Source organism: Sus scrofa, chromosome 7, assembly GCF_000003025.6.
Source record: "Sus scrofa isolate TJ Tabasco breed Duroc chromosome 7, Sscrofa11.1, whole genome shotgun sequence".
Classification (NCBI taxonomy): domain Eukaryota; kingdom Metazoa; phylum Chordata; class Mammalia; order Artiodactyla; family Suidae; genus Sus; species Sus scrofa.
In genome coordinates this window covers 32,802,873-32,823,857 of record NC_010449.5, presented here as the reverse complement: position 1 = coordinate 32,823,857, position 20,985 = coordinate 32,802,873, and the positions used below count along the sequence as shown (strand labels likewise).

Genomic DNA, 20,985 nt, shown 5'->3' with positions numbered 1-20,985 from the left:
CATGGATGCTAGTCAGATTCGTTTCTGCTGAGCCATGATGGGAACTCTGCACATATTTAAAGAATACATTTTGATAAATTTTTTGTTGTTGTTGTTTTCTTGTTTGCTTTTTTTAGGGCCTCATCCTCAGCTTAGTGAAGTTCTCAGGCTAGCAGTTGAATCAGAGCTGTAGCTGTTGGTCTACGCCACAGCCACAGCACGCCAGATCTGAGCCGTATTTGTGACCTACACCACGGCACACAGCAATGCTGGATCCTTAACCCACTGAGTGGGGCCAGGGATAGAACCCTTGTCCTTATGGATACTAATGGAGTTTATTACTGCTGAGCCGCAATGGGAACTCCTGCAATAGGAGTTTTTATGGTTCCTTTTTTTTTTTTTTTTTTTTTTTTTTTGCCTTTTCTTGGGCCGCACTCATGGCATATGGTGGTTCCCAGGCTAGGGGTCTAATCGGAGCTGTAGCCACCAGCCACAGACACAGCCACAGCAATGCTGGATCCGAGCCATGTCTGTGACATACACCACAGCTCACGGCAATGCTTCATCCTTAACCCACTGAGCGAGTCCAGGGATCGAACCCGAAACCTCACGAATAGGAGTTTTTAAAGGGGTGTTGGGGAAGATGTCTGCCTAAGAAGTCAGGATCACAATAGTCACTAATGACTTCAATAAGGAGATCAGATTTGATATCTCTTGAAAGGTAAGTATGATTTTAACATGTGACAAAGAGCCAAGACAGTACTCCACACAGCATTCATGATGGACCGAAACATCACAGCCACCAGGGGTCACCGATCCTTAGGCTTTGCTTTTTATTTTATTTTTTCCAGCTTTACTAGGATATACCTGACAAAGAAAATTGTAAAGAGACTTTGCTTTCTCTTGGATTTAAAAAAAATGTGATATTAATAGTCATAATAAATAATAAAACTTTGCCCTCCTTGCTTCCTCCCTCCAAATTTATGTTTTAAGTTGCATTTAAATGGACATACAGGAGTTCCTATTGTGGCGCAGTGGAAACGAATCTGACGAGCATCCATGAGGATGCAGTTTCCATCCCTGGCCTCGCTCAGTGGGTTAAGGATCTGGAGTTGCCATGAGCTGTGGTGTAGGTTGCAGATGCAACTCAGATCTGGCGTTGCTGTGGCTGTGGTGTAGGCTGGCAGCTATACCTCCGGTTTGATCCCTAGCCTGGGAACCTCCACATGCCACAGGTGTGACCCTACAAAGCCAAAACAAAGTAAAAAATAAATGGACATACATACAGCAGAAATTGACAGAGTTGTAAATCAACTACAGTAGAAAAAATTTTAAAAACTCAAAAAAATCAAAAATAAATAAATGGACATACAATGCACATTTTAAAAAGATAAGCCTTTGTCAATAAGCATTATGAAAAAAAAAAAAAAGGAGTTCCCATTGTGGCGCAGTGGTTAACGAATCCGACTAGGAACCATGAGGTTTCGGGTTCGGTCCCTGCCCTTGCTCAGTGGGTTAACGATCCGGCGTTGCCATGAGCTGTGGTGTAGGTTGCAGACGCGGCTCGGATCCCGCGTTGCTGTGGCTCTGGCGTAGGCCGGTGGCTACAGCTCCGATTAGACCCCTAGCCTGGGAATCTCCATATGCCGCGGGATCGGCCCAAGAAATAGCAACAACAACAACAACAACAGACAAAAGACAAAAGACAAAAAAAAAAAAAATAAGCATTATGGAGAGATCAATTTCTGGTATGACAGTATAAGGAGATCCATGGACCTCCTCCCCAGTAAAACTGATAACAATTATTAAACACACACACCCTTGTAAAGCCTCTGGAAATGGCCCTAAGGGTATGCAGCAAATGAAGAGACATCTCTTTAGAAAAATCAATGGAGATTTGGTAAGAAAAGTGAGATTCTGTGGTATTTGAACCCAAACCACTTCCTTCCTCTCCTCTCCCAGCTCAGCCTGGCAGAAACTCTACTCCAGACTGGTGCAGCCAAGAAATGGGGGTCCCTTTCCCTCACCCTGCAGTCTGGGTTTTCTTCCCAGGAGGAGCAGACACTGGTATTTCGTATCCCATCTGCCAGGAACCTGTCGCTGAGGCTAAGAGCCGGGGACTCCCTTCTGATGCCTGGCCCCTTCTCATGGGATGGAGGCATTACCTTAGGTGTGGCACCACTGAGAATTGGGGTGCTCCAGTTGCCTTTGCCCCAGGTTAAGCTGGTGGTTCTAATAACAGGAGAGGCAAACCAAGACCTCAGACCCCTGTCTTCCCTTTCCCCCAGGGCTAGAGATTATGCAATCTGAACAGAGAGAAAAAAGACAAAGAAAAATAAACAGACCCAAAGAGAAATGTGGAGCGTGATTAAGCATACTAACCAACTCGGCGTAATGGGAGTCTTGGAAGAGGAGATAGAGAAAAGAACTGAAAAAAATTTGAAGAAAAAAGTGGCTGAAATCTTCTCAGGTTTATTGAAAACACATCCAAGAAACTCATTGACATTCAATTAAAATAAATTAAATTGGGAGTTCCCCCCGTGGCTCAGTAGTACAAATCTGACTAGTATCCATGAGGATATGGGTTCCATTCCTGGCCTCACTTGGCAGGTTAAGGATCCAGTGTTGCCAGGAGCTGTGGTGTAGGTCGCAGATGAGGCTTGGATATGGCGTTGCTGTGGCTCTGGTGTAGGCCGGCAGCTGCAGTTCCGATTTGACCCCTAGCCTGGGAACTTCCATATGCAGCACATGTGACCCTAAAAAACAAACAAGCAAAAATGCTCTAGAAACTGCCCTGTGTGTGGCTTTTCCGGTAAGCAGCCTGAGGTGATCTCTAAAAATGGTTCGCTATGTACAGGACCCAGAAAACCCCACAAGATCATGCAAATCAAGAGGTTCAAATCTTCATGTTCACCTGAAGAACCCTCATGAAACTGCCCAGGCCATTAAGAGTATGCGTATTCGAAAAGCCACCAAGCATCTGAAGGATGTCCCTCTACGGAAGCAAAGTGTGCCAGTCCATCGTAACAGTGGCGGAGTTGGTTATGTGCCCCAGGCCAAACAGTGGGGCTGGACTCAGGGTTGGTGGCCCAAAAAGAGTGCTGATTTTTATTGCATGTGCTCAAAAATGCAGAGAGTAATGTTAAATTTAAGGGCCTGATGCAGATTCTGTGGTCATTGAGCACATCCAGGTGAACAAAGCTCCTAAGATACACAGCAAAGGACCTAACAGACCTCATGGTCACGGTCAGATCAACCCTTACATGAGCTCCCCCTGTCCCACTGAGATGATCCCGACTGAAAAAGAGCACATTGTTCCTAAGCCAGAAGAGGAGGTTGCACCAGAAGAAAAAGATCCCAGAAGAAACTAAAGAAACAAAAATTTATGGCCAGGGAATAAATTTCACAAAAATAAATGCAAATAAAAGTAAAAAGCAAAAAAAAAAAAAAGAAATGGCTCTGTGAGTAGGGATGAGGTGAGGTGTGGTTACTGGGGACAGGAAAGTGTCAGTGCAGCTCTCCACCAGCCAGCACACTACCTCGGTCACCCCATCTTCGACCCTTCCGAGCCTGGGGGCAATGAAAGGTTTGTGTATCAAGGAGTAAACTATGGAGTCACACACAGCTGGGGGAGTAAGTAAGGAATAAGGTGTAAAAATATTTGGGATGAACCTTGAAAATATGTTGTGGGAGTTCCCGTCGTGGCGCAGTGGTTAACAAATCCGACTAGGAATCATGAGGTTTGGGGTTCGATCTCTGGCCTCACTCAGTGGGTTAAGGATCCAGGGTTGCCGTGAGCTGTGGTGTAAGTTGCAAATGTGGCTTGGATCCTGTGTTGGCTCTGGTGTAGCCTTGCTGCTACAGCTCCAATTAGACCCCTAGCCTGGGAACCTCCATATGCTCCAGGTGTGGCCCTAGAAAAGACAAAAAAAAAAAAAAAAGAAAAGAAAATATGCTGTGAAGTAAGCCAGATGCAAAAGGACAAAAGGACAAATACTATTTGATGCCATTTATATGAGGTGCTTAGAGTAATCAGATTCATAGAGACGGAAAGTAGAACTAACAAGGCAAGAGGAAAAATCAGTGTTTGATGAGTACAGGAGGTTTTTTTTGTGTGTGTGGTTTTTGTTTTTGTTTTTGTTTTTTGCTTTTCGGGGCTGTGCTTGCGGCATATGGAAGTTTCCACGCTCGGGGTCAAATCGGAGATGTATCTGCAACCTAGACCACAGCTCATGGCAGCGCTGGATCCTTAACCCACTAAGCGAGGCCAGGGATCAAACCCACATCCTCAGGGATACTGGTTGGGCTTATTGCCACTGAACCACAATGGGAAATTCCTTTTTTTTTTTTTTGAGAATATGAAAAAGTTGAGATGGGTGCTGGTGATGGTTGCACAACAATGTGAATATCCATAATGCCACGGAATCGTACACTAAAAAAGAGTTAAACGGGACGATGTATATTATATACATTTTGCCACAGCAATAAAACTGTTGCTACTGACAAAAAAAAAAAAAAAAGGAGTTCCCTGGTGGCTCCACGGATCCAGGGATACGGTGTTGTCACTGTCGTGGCTCAGGTTCAAACCCTAGCCTGGGAATTTCCGCATGCCACAGGTGCAGCCAATAGTAGTAATAATAATAATAAAATGTAATTTAATTTTTAAAAAAGGAGAAGAAGAATATTTGGGGTTGATTGAGCAAGTGAGGAGGAGAAAGCGGAAGGAGGCCACAGCCCCTCATGGGAAACAGAGCAGCCGGAGGACTGCACGTGTCCCCTTGTGTGTGACTGTTCCCCACTGTCCCTCACAGCCTCCCCCATTCCTTTCTCTGCTCACGGAAGCCTGTGACTTGGGACAACTCTGGATGAGACCCAGGGAGTAAATCAGCAGGAGCGCTCTTTGCGCCACCTTAAAGCACCGCAGAGCTACCTGAGGACCATCCAGTGGTACCTTGGGACGAGGCCCGCGGCTCCCAGTGATGTGCTCACCTGAAGCTGGCGAGGCCGGAGCAGGGACCAGAGCCCATGTCCCTGGACTTCCAGCCCATGGCCTGTCCATATGGCATTCTTACCCACAGCTCTTCCACTTACATCTAGTGGATTGAGAGAAATTCATCTAGGCCTGCCTCTGTCATCATTTTTTTTCTTTTTCACAACCGCACCCATGGTATATGGAAGTTCCCAGGCTAGGGGCTGACTTGGAGCTACAGCTGCCAGTCTACACCCAGCCACTCAGGATCCTTAACTCCCTGAGCACGGCCAAGGATCAAACCCACATCCTCATGGATACTAGTCAGGTTCATCACCTGCGGAGCTGCAATGGGAACTCCTAGCTCCGTCATCTTCTCATGTGTCTCCATGACTTTTTTGTCCCCTGCAGCAGATACTCTGGCAAAACACCTACAAAATGAATGACAAAAAGTTCTCCTTCATGCTGGGCGTCTTCTCCCTCCTCAACACCATCCAGTTCCTCATCTTTGAAATGAATGAGGTTAGATCCATTGGCTACGAGGACCAGTTCAGCATCTACAAGGTGACAAACCTTAAGCTGGTCTCTTGGGTCCTGACCTACGAGAGTAGCATCAACATCTGCCTATCAACCATCACCATCGTGCTCAGCTCCGTGCTCCTTGGCTGCATCCACGTCAACAACTACGTGGGGCTGCTGTGCTATGCTGTGTGGATCATCACCTATGAGCTCCTCAGCTTCACCGTGGTCCTGCTCACCTACGGGGCCATCAAAGAGCAGTTCAAGGAGCTGGGTTACCTGCACTTGGTCTTCCAAATCTCCCGGATGCTCCTGCACTTTTGCTGCCTGCCCTTCCTCACCAAGCACATGTACACCCTTTACAAGAACCCCAGGATGCTAAGCAAGTTAGGCCATCGCAGACACTCCTCTGTCAGTACCGTTACCTCCTGGCCCCCTGTCAGGCTGGGAAACTTGTACCACAAGTTAAACTGAACCATGCCAGGAAGAAGGCAGAAAGAGGCCCAGTGCTCCCCAGCGGTGGCTCCCCCTTCCCTGACGGCCTTCTGTTGATTCTGCTTCCTTTTGGGGATTCTCAAGTTTGATGGCTCTTGCAGGGGAGGGAGGGTTGCATGGACCAATTATTGTGCATGCATGCGTTTGTGACTTCTTTTGGCATTTAATTATAGACTGCATTTGTGCTCATCTAACCATCTCATTGGTATGTGCTGTTATTTCACATGGTACCCCCTCTCTGCACATCCTTACACATTCCCCCCCCGCCTTTTTTGGTCTTTTGTCTCTTTAGGGCTGCACCTGTGGCATATGGAGGTTCCCAGGCTAGGGGTCGAATCCAAGCTACAGCTGCTAGCCTACACCACAGCCACAGCAACGCGGGATCCGAGCAGTATCTGCAACCTATACCACAGCTCACGGCAACGCTGGATCTTTAACCCACTGAGAGAGGTCAGGGATTGAACCCATGTCCTCATGGATGCTAGTCGGGTTCATTAACCTCCGAGTCACGATGGGAACTCCTCTTTTTTCCCTTTTTAAGGCCACACCTGCACCATAAGGAAGTTCCCAGGCTAGGGGTCGAATGGGAGCTGCAGCTGCCAGCCTATGCCACAGCCACACCAGATCTGAGCTGCAGCTGCAAACTACACCACAGCTTGCAGCGATGTCGGATCCTTAAGCGACTGAGCAAGGCCAGCGATTGATCCCGGATCCTCACAGAGACAACAGGTTGTTCACCTGCTGAGCCACAATGGGAACTCCTTTTTTTAATTTTATTTTTATTTTTTTGGCTGTGTCCGTGGCAAGCAGAAGTTCCTAGACCAGGAATTGAACCCAAACCACAGCAGTGACACACCAAATTCTTACCCTGCTGAGCCACCAAGGAACTCCAGCACAACTTTGGTTTATCTCTCTCTCTCTCTCTTTTTTTTTTTTTTTTTTTTTGTCTTTTTGCCATTTCTAGGGCCGTTCCCGCAGCATATGGAGGTTCCCAGGCTAGGGGTCTAATTGGAGCTGTAGCTGCCGGCCTGCACCAGGGCCACAGCAATGCGGGATCCAAGCCTTGTCTGCAACCTACACCACAGCTTGCAGCAATGCTGGATCGTTAACCCACTGAGCAAGGGCAGGGATTGAACCCGCAACCTCATGGTTCCTAGACGGATTCGTTAACCACTGAGCCACAATGGGAACTCCACAACTTTGGTTTCTAATTTTTCTCTTGTGGATCTCCCCAATGATGCCTAGTTCTGCTGAGTCCTTGATGAGCAGTGCTGTCCAACAGAAATTTCTGTGCTTAATGGAACTGTTTTACATCTATGCCGTCCACGAGCCACCTGTGGCTATTGAGTACTTGGGATGTGGCCATGACAATCCAGGAAACAAATTTTAAATTTAATTCCATTTGGAGTTCCCGTCATGGCACAGAGGGAAGTGAATCAGACTAGGAACCATGGGGTTGCCAGTTCCATCCCTGGCCTTGATCAATGGGTTGGGGATCTGGCGTTGCCATGGGCTGTGTGTGGGTTGCAGATGCAGCTCGGATCTGGTGTTGCGATGGCTCTGGCGGAGGCCAGCAGCAACAGCTCTGATTGGACCCCTATCCTGGGAACTTCCATATGCCACGGGTATAGCCCTAAAAAAAGACCAAAAAAAATTTAATTCCATTTTAATTATTTCCACTTCAAGAGCCTCAAGCAGCTGGCTTGTGGCTACCATACCAGAGGACGCAGTTCTCTGGAGACTCCTCTTACTCCTGTGTGTAACCATAGACCCCCTTTCCAGCTTCATGGATCACTTGGCTTCTCTCATAATGATCAGAAAGCAGTTCCTCATGTTGGCTCATAACATGGCAAGAATAATCGCCATTTGAGAGTTCCTGTTGTGGCTCAGTGATGAACCTGACTAGTATCCATGAGGACTCGGGCTCAATCCCTGTCCTCACTCAGTGGGTTAAGGATCTGGTGTTGCCATGAGCTGTAGGGTGGGCCAGCAGCTGTAGCTTCGATTTGACCCCTAGCCTAGGAACTTCTGTATGCCTTGGATGTGGCCCTAAAAAGACAATAAATAAATAAATGTTGGGTGTGAAGTCAGAGAAAACTGTTTGTTTTGACCATGCTCCTCCAAACCATGGGCATAATGATGACAGCCCACTTTTACTGAACACAGTGGGTGCCAGGTACTATTCTAACAATCCACCGAGTTCTCACTGCCTGGTGAGGCATAGATTTAGATCCAAGCCAGGTCCCAGAATGACCAGCAGATGGCAGTCTGCAACAAGCTTTGGCTTTGCACCGCCCTCTCAACCAGCTCCTCTAGGGGTGACTATTTAGGATTTAGGGCACCTCTAGCTGATGATGGAGAATTAATATCGTCTGTCTCTGTCCTAGTCTCACAAGGTATGATTTGGAACCAGAAAAAATAAATAAAACAGGCCAACTTCAGGGTTCGAATCCCCTTCCCAGCTGGGGTGGCCATGGACCTTCATGTAAGAAGAGGTGGAGGGAGAGCAGATTCTGAGAATCAGCTCAACTAGGAGTTCCCTGCCAGTTCCCTGGTGCTCAGGGGGTTAGGGATCCGGTGTTTTCACTGCAGCGGGTTGGGTCACTGCTGTGGAGGGGGTTTGATCCCTGCCTGGGAATTTCCACATGTTGGGGAAAAAAAAAAAAAAAAAAGTTACCAGCTGCCAGAAACCTCTTTTAAGGCAGCACCTGTGGCATATGGAAGCTCCTGGGCTAAGGGTTGAATCAGAGCTACAGCCACCAGCCTATACGACAGCCACAGCAACACAGGATCTGAGCCGAGTCTGTGACCTACACCACAGCTTGTGACAATGCCAGATCCTTAACCCACTGAGTGAGGCCAGGGATCAAGCCCGCATCCTTACGGATCCTACTTGGGTTTGTTAACGCTGAGCCACGAAGGGAACTCCTAGATCCTGCCACTTCTCATCACCTCCCCTGCCACCACCAATAGCAGCATCCTAATGGGTCTCCGGGACCCACCCCTATTCCCTCTGCAGTCACTTCTCCATCCAGCAGCTAGAGGGATCCTGGTGAAACCTTAGGCAGCTCAAGGCCCTCCTCTACTCTGCTGCGCATCCTCCCCAGGCCTTCACACCGCACTCAGAGGAAAAATCCCCAGTCCTCGCCGTGCCCTGCTGGCTGCTGAGTGATCCAGTGCATGTCACGCTCCAGTCTCCTTCCTAACCCCTTCGTCCTCCCTCCCTCTGCCCCAGTTGTGCTGGCCTCTGCAGTTCCTCTTACCCAGCACACTTCAGCCTCGGGGAGGCCTTTGCACTTGTCCCTTCAGCCTGGAAGGTTGCCACTCCAGGTGTCCACTGATTTCCGCTCATTTCTTTCAAGTGTCTGCTCACAAGCCCTGGCAGAGGTCTTCCCTCCCAACCTGTGGGAAGCAGCCCCTCCTCCCCCCTCTCTAAACCACTTACCCTGCTGGGTTTTTTCCCCTTAATATATATTTTCACCTGGCTTACTGCATATAGCAATCTCCCCCAAGATATAAGCACCTATTTTCTTTCTTTCTTTTTTTTTTTTTTTTTTTTTTTGGACAGCCATGCCTGTGACATATGGAATTCCCAGGCTAGGGGGTAGAATGAGAGCTGCAGCGGCCGGCATACAGGATCTAAACCACACCTGGACCACAGCTTGCAGCGATGCAGCATCCTTAACTCACTGAGCGAGGCCAGAAATCGAACCCGCATCCTCCCAGAGTCTATGTCAGGTTCTTAACCTGACCTGCTGAGCCACAACAGGAACTCCAAAGCACCATATTTTCTTCATTGCTATTTTCCCAGCACCTAGAACAACACCTGACACATAGTGGATGCTCCATAAATATTGGTGACATGAACAGACCGAGACCCTCAGCAGAATAGAAGGGCCCACCATTCCTTGTTTTCCAAGGGATGCTTATGGAGGATGAGCTGCTGAGGAGCAAATTCCTACCGCTCTTTTGGCCTCCTCTTCCTACTCCTTTTTTCTCTCCCTCACTTCTGGAGTCTCTGGTGAAGACTGTCGATAATTACAGATGGGAGAATACCCACAAAGGATGCAAGAATGTCACCTTCCTTGTCCCTTGCCTCCTTCCCTAATCTTTCCCGTGCATCAGCTACTGGCACTAGAAATACCGTCTCATCTCCCAGCACCACATCCCCAAGCCTAAAATAAGCCTTTCAAGCAAAGCAGGAGTCCCCGGGAAGAGCAATTCTCTGTGCGCTGTCACCCGCCCCCTGGCCTGCCCCGAGAAGATCTTTGGCCTTCCGTCCTCCCTTTCTTCACTAGGTTTGCTGAGTGTCTAGGTGTGTCAGGTCCTGAGCTAGGAACTGGGGGATACTCTGGAAAGTAAGACACAACCCCCATTCCAAGGGGCTCCCAAACTCATGAGGGAAGAGGGGGGTCCTTCAGGGCCATTTGCACCCAGGATGAGGTCCCGAGGGAAGGACTGGGGGCCACAGGAGGAGTCTTGAAGGTTGGAGCGTCAGGGAAGGCTTCCTGGAGGCAGAGCCCTTTAAGCTGAGTCCCAGAAGAAAGTGGGATTTAGCCCTGAGAAGGGAGGGGAGGAAATGGAAGGGTGGGGGCCTGAGTAGGTGCAGATACCCCTGGGACAGGAGAGCTGTATGCTCTTCTTTCATCATTTCCACCTTAGGGTGAAGGAAGGGGCTCTGGGCTGGGGACCGATGGTGTCAAGAGGAAGCAAGCGGGCTCGAACTTCCCCAGAGAAAAGAGGGTCTCCCCTTTTCCCACGGCCTCTGCAGGCTGCTCCCGGAAGGGGCTCACTCTTAAGCGTACAACCCCTGAATATTTCTGAGCATTTCTCTCACCTCACTGTTATCACCTGTACATCCCGTGTCCCACGGAGGACAGACTTCATTCCGTGTTGACGTCTCCCCACCGGTTTCAGGATGTGTAAATGTTTCCGTGCGTCTCACTTCTTTTTTTCCTCCCAGCCTTGGGTCTCCATTTCCCCTGCACTCTCCCCCCCCAGAAGTCCCCACAGCCACTGTCACTGTTCTTGGCTCTCTGACGCCCTCATTTTTCCTTTCTTTGGTCTCTTCTATCATCAGTCTCTATGTATAGACTGATGCTATGCTTTTCTTTTTCCAATCAAATTGCCCACCAAGCAAGTGGTAAACAAGGGCCTCTGAGACCGCCCCCATCCCCCGCCTCCACCCCCTTTCCCTACCCAAACCCCAACCCCCCACTCCTCCTCACCCTTGCCCCAATCAGGCTGCCCTGAAGACGGAGGCTGAGCTCCTGATTCTGCCGGCCGCTCCACGAAACCCTCCTCAGCTTCCCTCCCCTCCCCTCTGCTAGTAAAACAGATTTTTTTTTTACCATTTTAAACACGTACTTTTTTTTTTTTAAGAACAAAATAGTGATGGAGTTCCCTTCGTGGCTCAACAGAAACAAATCTGACCAGCATCCATGAGGACTCGGGTTTGATCCCAGGCCTCACTCAGTGGGCTAAGGATCCAGCACTGCTGTGAGCTGTGGTGTAGTTTGCAGACGCGGCTTGGATCCTGCATTGCTGTGGGTGTAGGCTGGCAGCTGCAACTCTGATTCAAACCCTAGCCTGGGGCCTTCCATATGCCGAGAGTGCAGCCCTAAAAAAACAAACAAAGGATAAAATAGTGATTTTCTTCCCTGAGAAACAGGTTTTACCAGTACCTTCTGATTGTATTGATTTTGTCTCAAAAACAAGGGATTTGCTTCAGGTGTGTTTGTGCGTGAGCTTGTGTCTGCACAGCTGTGTTTGTGAGTGTTTTTATTTGTGTGTGTTGTGTGTTTGCATGTTGGTATATATGTAAAAAGGCTGAGTTAAATAATCACAGTGGGGAGTTCCCGTCGTGGAGCAGTGGTTAACGAATCCGAATAGGAACCATGAGGTTGCGGGTTTGATCCCTGGCCTTGCTCAGTGGGTTAACAATCTGGCGTTGCCATGAGCTGTGGTGTAGGTCGCAAACGCGGCTCGGATCCCACGTTGCTGTGGCTCTGGCGTAGGCTGGCAGCTACAGCTCCGATTGGACCCCTAGCCTGGGAACCTCCATATGCCGCGGGAGCGGCCCAAGAAATGGTAAAAAGACAAAAAATTTTAAAAAATTAAAAAATTTAAAAAATTTTTAAAAATTAAAATAAAAATAAATAAATAATCACAGTGGGGGGGAGTTCCCATTGTAGCGCAGCAGAAATGAATCCGACTAGTATCCATGAGGATGTGGGTTCAATTCCTGGCCTTGCTCAGTGGGTTAAGGATCTGGTGTTGCTGTGAGTTATAGTGTAGGTCGCAGATGCGGCTCGGATCTTGTGTTGCTGTGGCTGTGGTGTAGGCTGGCAGCTGTAGCTCCAATTCAACCCCTAGCCTGGGAACTTCCATATGCCGTGGGTGCGGCCCTAAAAAGACAAAAAAAAAAAAAAAAAAAAAAAAATCACAGTAGGTGATTTTCAGAAATGACACATATTAAAGATACAAAAAGATCAAAAAATTTTTCAGGCTTTATATTTTTCTAAAATTTTCTTGGGAGTTCCCATTGTGGCTCAGTGGATTAAGAACACAACATATTGTCCATGAGGATACAAGTTCAATCCCTGACCTCCCTCAGTGGGTTAATGATCCAGCATTGCCATGAGCTGTGGTGTAAGTCACTGATGTGGCTTGGATTCCGAGTTGCTGTGGTGTAGGCTGGCAGCTACAGCTCCAATTTCGCCCCTAGCTTGGGAACTTCCATATGCCTCAGGTGCAGCCCTAAAAAGATTTTTTAAAAAGAAGAAGAAAAAAAGAAACAGGCTCAAGATCCAGTGGAGAGGAGCATCTTTGTTTTTCAGCCATGCCCAAGGCATGCCGTATTAAACCCGCACCATAGCAGTGGCCTGACCCACAACAGTGATGATGCTGGATCCTTAACTGCTAGGCCACCAGGGAACTCTGTGGGGGATCTAGGAAGTCTCTGGTTTTGTTCATTTGTTTGTTTTTGGCCACCCACAGCGTGTGGAAGTTCCCAGGCCAGGGATCAAACTGCCCTGCAGTTTCGGTCTGCACCACACGAGAACTTCTATTTTGGAGGTCTTTGAATGAAGAATGTCTCTGTAGGGAGGTGATGCTTAACAGGACTGGGAAGATCTGTGGGAAGGGACATTCCAAGCAGAGGAAACAGCAAATCCAAAGATCCAAACAGGGGCAACAAGTCTGGTGTGTTCCAAGAACAGTCAGAAAGCCAGTGACTAGAGCAGTCACCCAGGGTATGGGGGATATGGTGTATCGACTGGTCCAGCGCTGCTCTCAAACCCTCTGATGTACCTTCCAACACCTCGACTAAAACCAAATGCTCCAGCCTGCCTCCCTTGTGGTTCTGAAGGCTGGACTTGGTTGGGAACCTGGGAAGATAAAAGTGAGGCAGAGGCCACCATCCTGCCGCCTTTGCTTCAGACAAACAAGGTCATGGAGTTATGTTGTTTCTCTGCAGCAATATTTCAGTGCTGGGTCAACTCCTGATGCCTGGGCTGCTATTGTGGTGATGTTTTCTGGAAATTAACAGTTCCAGAGGTGGCCTCCTGACACCACCTTCCTGAGTCAGGCTGTGGCAACAACTCTCCTGGCAGACAAGTTCAGCAGTATTATTTCAAGAGTGATCCCAGAGACCCAGAACAAAGACTCTTGGGCTGTTCCAGAGATTTCGAAGGAACTGATTCCTTATTCAATTCCTTTCTGCCTCAAACACCTGGAATGGTCTCCAGTTTCCCACAGCTGGCCCTGAGTTACACAGGGGCCTGGGAAACCCAGCTCTCAACTTTGGGATATCTGACCATTAAACAGTGAATTACCCATATAACCCTACTTTCTGTTTCCCAGGGCAGAGGCAGCTTCATATTCCTAGCAAACATTTTTCCTTACAACCTTAGGATAGTTCAAACTTGGTCAAAGAATTGCCGGCAATCTTAATAAACAAGTTCATAAGTTTCCCTTTATCTACCATGCTTGCTGAATTGCTCAAAGATTTGAATGGATGTGGCAGGCTTGGTTTCCTTTGGCTATGTCTCCCTGAGTAGGTTACATTTGGCTAGGTGTTCACTGATTTGCTAGCCCACAGGCTATCCAGAAATGGAAATGATACTGGTACGGATTTCCAGGTGATTTGCCAAAGTCAACACTTGTGGAGTGCTACTATGAGCAAGTTCCCCCCCCCCGCCCCCCGCCGCCCCAGAAGGAGATTTTATTTTACTTCTTATTTTTAATTTTCTTTATTTAAAAATTTTTTTCTTTTTCTTTTTTTTTTTTTTTTTGGCCTTGCCAGCTGCATATGGAAGTTCCCAGGCTAGGGATCCAATCGGAACTGCTACTGCCAGCCTACACCACAGCCACATCTGAGCCTTGTATGTGACTTACACCACAGCTCATGGCAATGCTGGAATTGGATCCTTAACCCACTGAGCAAGGCCAGGGATTGAACCTGTGTCCTCATGGATTCTAGTTGGGTTTGTTACTGCTGAGCCATGAAGGGAACTCCTGGAATCTTTTTTTAAAAATTATAGTTGATTTACAGTGTTCTGTCAATTTTATTATGAGCCAGTCTTATACAAAGAACCTGTGCCAAGGGAGATATAAGCTTCCCTTTAGGAGCTGACGTCTTAGTCGAAAGAAATATATAGATAAATGGTCATTTATGCTGATACAGTGTTGACTAGGTACTGCTCCAAACAAGGACAGAGGACACAGGAACCAACCTGAAAGTGCTCCCAGTGGCTAAAGCTGGAACAGTTTGAACAAGAAAGTAACAATCGAATTGGATTTTCTAACCCACGGAATAAAATAAATATCTGTGAGTCCATACTGATATAAATAATAAAAAATAATTTCCTAAAAAATGACTTTGTTAACTGAGTATCTAGATGACTAGAAATTTGAAGGTTTCAAAACTGAGTGGTGGTTGAGTAGGCTTAAATAATTACACTTTGCGGTAACTGAAACTAAAACCCACATAGAGTGCACAAAAGGTTACAGACCTAGTTCTACTCTTTTTTTTTTTTTTTTTTTTTTTTTTTTTTGCTTTTTAGGGGCACACCTGTAGCATGTGGAAGTTCCCAGGCGAGGGGTCAAATCGGAACTGCAGCGGTCGGCCTACACCACAGCCACAGCAACGCCAGATCAGAGCTGCATCTGTGACCTCTGCCTCTGCTTGTGGCAATGCCAAATCCTTAACCCACTGAGTGAAGCCAGGGATCGAACCTGCATTCTCATGAATACTAGTCGGCTTCTTAACCCACTGAGCTGTAACTCCAACCTAGTTCCACTCTTGTCTCTGCCCCGCAACAGTCTTGTCACCCTCAACATCTATAAAATGGGGATAAAACCATCTACCTTGCTGTTCTCATGATTCTCAAAGAAATAAAGTATGTGAAAAAAAAAGGTTCAGCGTAAAAAAAAGAAAAAAAAAAACCTCCTTAATCACCAAAGACTTCAGCCATCCATATCATGATGCAATTAATCTCTATTATTCACAGATTATGTATTTGTGAATTTGCCTTCTGGCTAAACCATATTCATAACCCCCAAACCAATACTCGCAGTGCTTTCATGGTAAATGTAGCCTTGTGCAAATTGTCCAAAAATGTGTCACCCACCATGCATGACTTGTTCAACATTGCCGGCTAAGGTGAGGCAAGGTGACACTGCCTTCTTATATCAGCTATCAGAGTATAAACAAGTGTCCTTTATGGTATATTTAGTGTCATGCTTTTTGCATTTTTATGCTTTTTGTTGGTGACTTTGCTGTTTAAAACTGCCCCAAGTGTCGTATTGAAGCGCTATCTAGCGTTCCTAAGTGCAAGAAGGTTGTAACATGCGTTACAGAGAAAATATATATTTGTAAACTTCCCTGAGGTATGAGTTAGAGGGCTGTTGGGCATGAGTTCAATGAGAATGAGTCAGTAATGTATATTATATGAGATGAAGCAGGAGTTCCCTAGTATCTTAGTGGATTAAGGACCCAGTGTTGTCACTGCTGTGGCTCTGGAAGATCCTTGGCCTGGGAACTTCCACATGCTGAGGGCATGGCCTAAATAAATAAATAAATAAATAAAATAAGATGAAGCAAGTTTTCAGGAACTTTATAGAACACAGCTACTGTGAATGACAAGAATTGACAGTATTTTCTCTTTTTTTAGGCCGCACCCATGGCATATGGAGGTACCCAGGCTAGGGGTTGAATTGGAGCTACAGCTGCCGGCCTACACCACAGCCACAGCAATGCGGAATATGAGCCGCGTCTTCAACTTACAGAGCAGGGCAACCCCAGATCCTTAACCCACTGAGCGGGGCCAGGGATTGAACCCGCATCCTCATGGTTCCTAGTCAGATTTGTTTCCGCTGCGCCACCTCGGGAACTCCCGAGAATCGACAGTATTTCTAACACCTTCTATGTACGTAGCCTCCCCATACTTTCTTTGACATAATCTCAAATATTCTGTACAATATCCTGGACCAAAGGTATTGAAATGGCCTGGCTCTCTGCCATTTCCTCACCCTTGATAGATGTCTGATTAGCTGGATACTTTGTAGTCACATTTTTTCTTTTTTAAGTAGGTCAATAATTTTTCTTCCTTTTTTCTTTTTTTCCTTTTTATGGCTGCATATGGGAGTTCCCTGGTCAAGGACTGAATTGGAGCTACAGCTGCCAGCCTACACCACAGCCACAGCAACACTGGATCCAAGCCATATCTGTGAACTGCACTTCGGCTTGTGGCAATGCCAATCCTTAACTCACTGAGTGAGGCTAAGAATCAAACCTGCATCCTCACAGAAAAAGGTAGGGTCCCTAACTTGCTGAGCCACAATGGGAATTCTCAAAAAAAAATTTTTTTTTTCTCCTGTTTAGGGCTGAACTTGTAGCATGTGGAAGCTCCCAGGCTAGGGGTCAAATCGGACCTACAGCTGCTGGCCTACACCGCAGCCACAGTAACTTGGGATCCTTAACACACTGAGCAAGGCCAGGGATTGAACCTGCATCCTCATGGATACTAGTCGGATTCATTTCTGTTGCACCACAATGGGAACTCCCCAAATAATTTTTCTTGACTAGTATCTTCAGTCCTTTCCAGTTTATTTTACTTTAGTTATTTTATTATTATTATTAGCTTTTCAGGTCAGTACCCACAGCATATGGAGGCTCCCAGACTAGGGGTCTAATCGGAGCTATACCTGCCAGCCTATGCCAAAGCCACAGCAATGCAGGATCCTAGCCGCATCTGCAACCCGCACCACAGCTCTTGGCAATGCTGGATCCTTAACCCACTGAGCGAGGCCAGGGATTAAACCCCCGTCTTCATGGATCCTAGTCGGGTTTGTTAAACCACTGAGCCACAAGGGGAACACCCAGTCCTTTCCAATTTTAAAGAGAAAACATTTACTTGGATTTTTTTTTTTTTTCAAAAATTTCCTGTGACATTGTATTAGGAAAAACTTCAAACCAAAAGAAAAGTTGAAAGAATGGTAAAATGGGAGTTCCCGTCATGGCGCAGTGGTTAATGAATCCAACTAGGAACCATGAGGTTGCGGGTTCAATCCCTGGCGTTGCTCAGTGGGTTGAGGATCCGGCATTGCCGTGAGCTGTGGTGTAGGCTGCAGACAGGATTGGATCCCATGTTGCTGTGGCTGTGGCGTAGGCCAGTGGCTATAGCTCCGATTCAACCCCTAGCCTGGGAACCTCCATATGCCGTGGGAGCGGCCCAAGAAATGGCAAAAAGACAAAAAAAAAAAAAGAAAGAATGGTAAAATGAACACCCAAATACCCTCTGAAGCCTGGTCACATGGGAGAGGGATGGGTTCCATGTAGAGAGTAGAGCTAGGACCAAGGAAGGAAAAGTAGCAGAAGACAAGCTTCAGCTTGAAATAAGGAAGGTTTTCTCTCTTGCAAGGAGGGTGGACTCAGCTCAGGTAGAACACCTACAGACGGGTTCGGGGGGCTGATCCTGTACCAGGTAGGAGGGAGGTCTAGACAACAGGGTTAGCTGTCTATGAGTCCACAACCCACTGTTTTGTCTGAGTTTTAGAATTGCCACAGAACTGCTTTCATAGTGGTTGTATAGTGTTTCAGCCACCTCATGTGTTAACTCAGCACTTGAGGGCAGATCTGAGAGCCCAACCTCCATGTGTAATGCGGTTTCTCTGGAAAGATGTGTTGAATTTCAAACAAGTGATACACAAACAAACTTTTGCAGCATGACCCTATAGAAGCTGGAGAATCGTCTGTTCTTCTCGTAACATGTCCTTAAACTCCTTGAAACCCCCCAGTGCCACGGTCGTGCTACTGTTCTGGGATTTGTGCACTCTGCGTTTGCCTTATTAAATTACGATTTTCTGAACTTCAGATTCCAACACGGATTTGACCAGACAGGAAGGAAGAAGACCTGCGATCTCGCCCCTCTGAGTCAGATTCCCCCAACTCAACTCCAAGATTTCATCTGAAGTAAATGCCTAGGGGGACAGACAATCCTGCTATGACATCATTAGCCAACATTCTCTTAGGTCTCCTGGGGCTATTTGTATCTGTACAAGGCAGGCAACATATTTTTGGTGCTTGGTTACAATATACTTTTGACATTTTATTATGTATCTTTTTGTCTGTTCTCCGATGGTTCCCTATGGCTTACTCTCATCTTTTCAGAAGACTGTAAATGTTGACCATACATCTGCGTCTAACACGGTCATCTTATAAGGCCTCAGGTCATCTTATAAGGCCTCTGTAAAACCCAGAGCTGCGGCAGGTGTAAAGAGGACCCTAAACTTGGAGACACATAAACTTAGAATTCTCCTCTGCCATTTACGGTCGGTCAGCCCTCTGGATCCACAGGTTCCACCTCTGAGGATTCAAAGCAACTGCAGGTGGAAGATATCTGAGGGAAAAAAAATTTGGAAAGTTCCCAAGAGCAAAACATGAATTTGCTGCCCTGGCAACGATTTACATAGCATTTACATTGAATTTACAACCTATTTACATAGTATTAGCATCATACTAGGTAGATGAGGCTACCTAAATCTCTTTAAATCTAGAGATGATTTAAAGTATAGAGGAGGGAGTTCCCATTGTGACACAGCAGGAAATGAATCCGACTAGGAACGATGAGGTTGCAGTTCGATCCCTGGCCTCGCTCAGTGGGCCTGGCATCCGGCATTGCTGTGAGCTGTGGTGTAGGTTGCAGACGCAGCTCGATTCCTGCGTTGCTGTGGCTGCGGCGTAAGCCGGCAGCTGTAGCTCCGATTCGATCCCTAGCCTGGGAACCTCCATATGTCGCAGGTGGGGCCCTAAAAAGCAAAAATAAATAAATAAATAAATAAATAAAGTATAGGGGAGGATGTGTGTAGGTGACATGCAAATACTCTGTTATATAAAAGGGATTTGCACATCCCTGAGGGAAGTCCTGGAAACCAATCCTGGGATGACTATATGAGCCATGTGACCTTGGTAAACTATATAATTTCTTTTTTGTTCTCTTTTTTTTTTTGGGCTGCACCCTGACATACAGAAGCTCCCAGGCTAGGGGTAGAATGAGAGCTGTAGCTGTAGGCCTACACCACAGCCACAGCAACACCAGATCTGAGCCATCTGTGACCTATGCCGCAGCTCATGGCAATGCTGGACCCTTAACCCACTGAACGAGGCCAGGGATTGAACCTGCATCCTCATGGATGCTAGTCCAGTTCATTACCGCTGAGCCACACTAGTAACTCCCCAATTACTTACCGTCTAAGTCTTGGTGTTTGCATTTCTAAAGGGGAAGTGATTATATACTTGTAAAGTGTTTGTCCCATGCTAGGCACCCAATAAATGGTCATTCTCAGAAATGACATGCTGTATAACACCATTTAAATGAAATTCTAGAGCCGGCAAAACTAATCTATAGTGACAGAAAGTAGATCAGTGGTTGCCTCGAGCTGGTGGGGTGGGATGGGTAATCAGCTGCAAAGGGCCTGGGGAACTTCTGAGAGGGTGGAAATGTTCTCTTATCTTGATTGTGGTAGTTGTTACATGGGTGTGTACAATTGTCAAAACACGTCAAACCGTGCACTTAAAATAGGTGCTAGTTAGTGTACGCAAATGATCACTCAATAAAGTTAGCTTTAAAAATAATGTTCATTCCCCTCTTCTCTCCATCAATGAAAATGTGTTAGATTAAGGCACTCATTCGAGAGCCAAATATATATTTTACTTGTATTTTAGGTTATTCATATTACCGTATCATTTCTTCCACAGGTTGATAAATAAATGGGTAAATAAATGAGACTTGGCTTGATACCAAATCTCACTTTTTTTTTTTTTTTTTCTTTTTAGGGCCAAATCTCAGCTGCAGCTGCTGGCCTACACCATAGCCACAGCAATGCCAGATCAGAGCGGCATCTGCGACATACACCACAGCTCATGGCAACAGCAATGCTGAATCCTTAATCCACTGAGTGAGGCCGGGGATATAACCTGCATCCTCATAGATACTAGTTGGGTTTGTTAGCACTGAGCCCCAGGGGGAACGACTCAAATCACACTTTTTAACTGACGTGTATTATAAAAATGTACAAATGGGAGTTTCCGTCGTGGCGCAGTGGAAACAACTCTGACTAGTAACCATGAGGATGTGGGTTCAATCCCTGGCCTTGCTCTGTGGGTTAAGGATCCGACATTGTTGTGAGCTGTGGTATAGATTGCAGACGTGGCTCCTATCCCATACCACTGTGGCTGTGCTGTAGGCCAGCAGCGGTAGCTCTGATTTGACCCCTAGCCTGGGAACTTCCATATGCAGCAGGTGCAGCCCTAAAAAGCAAAATAAATAAATAAATAAATAAATAAAATAAAATTGTACAAAATTGTCCTGGGGTGTGAGAGGGCAGACATTGGTCTCCAAGATACAATGAAAATATATTTTATGACCACACATTTTTAAAAAATCTGTAACTTAAGGGAAAAATAGTTTTCTGGTGAAACAGCAAAAGCTTGCCATAAAGTAAAATGAGAGAGGGAGTTC

General features: G+C 46.6%; 1 pseudogene; it reads left to right on the top strand.

Annotated features, from left to right (window-relative positions):
* Positions 2,712 to 3,660, top strand: LOC106504397 (annotated as a pseudogene).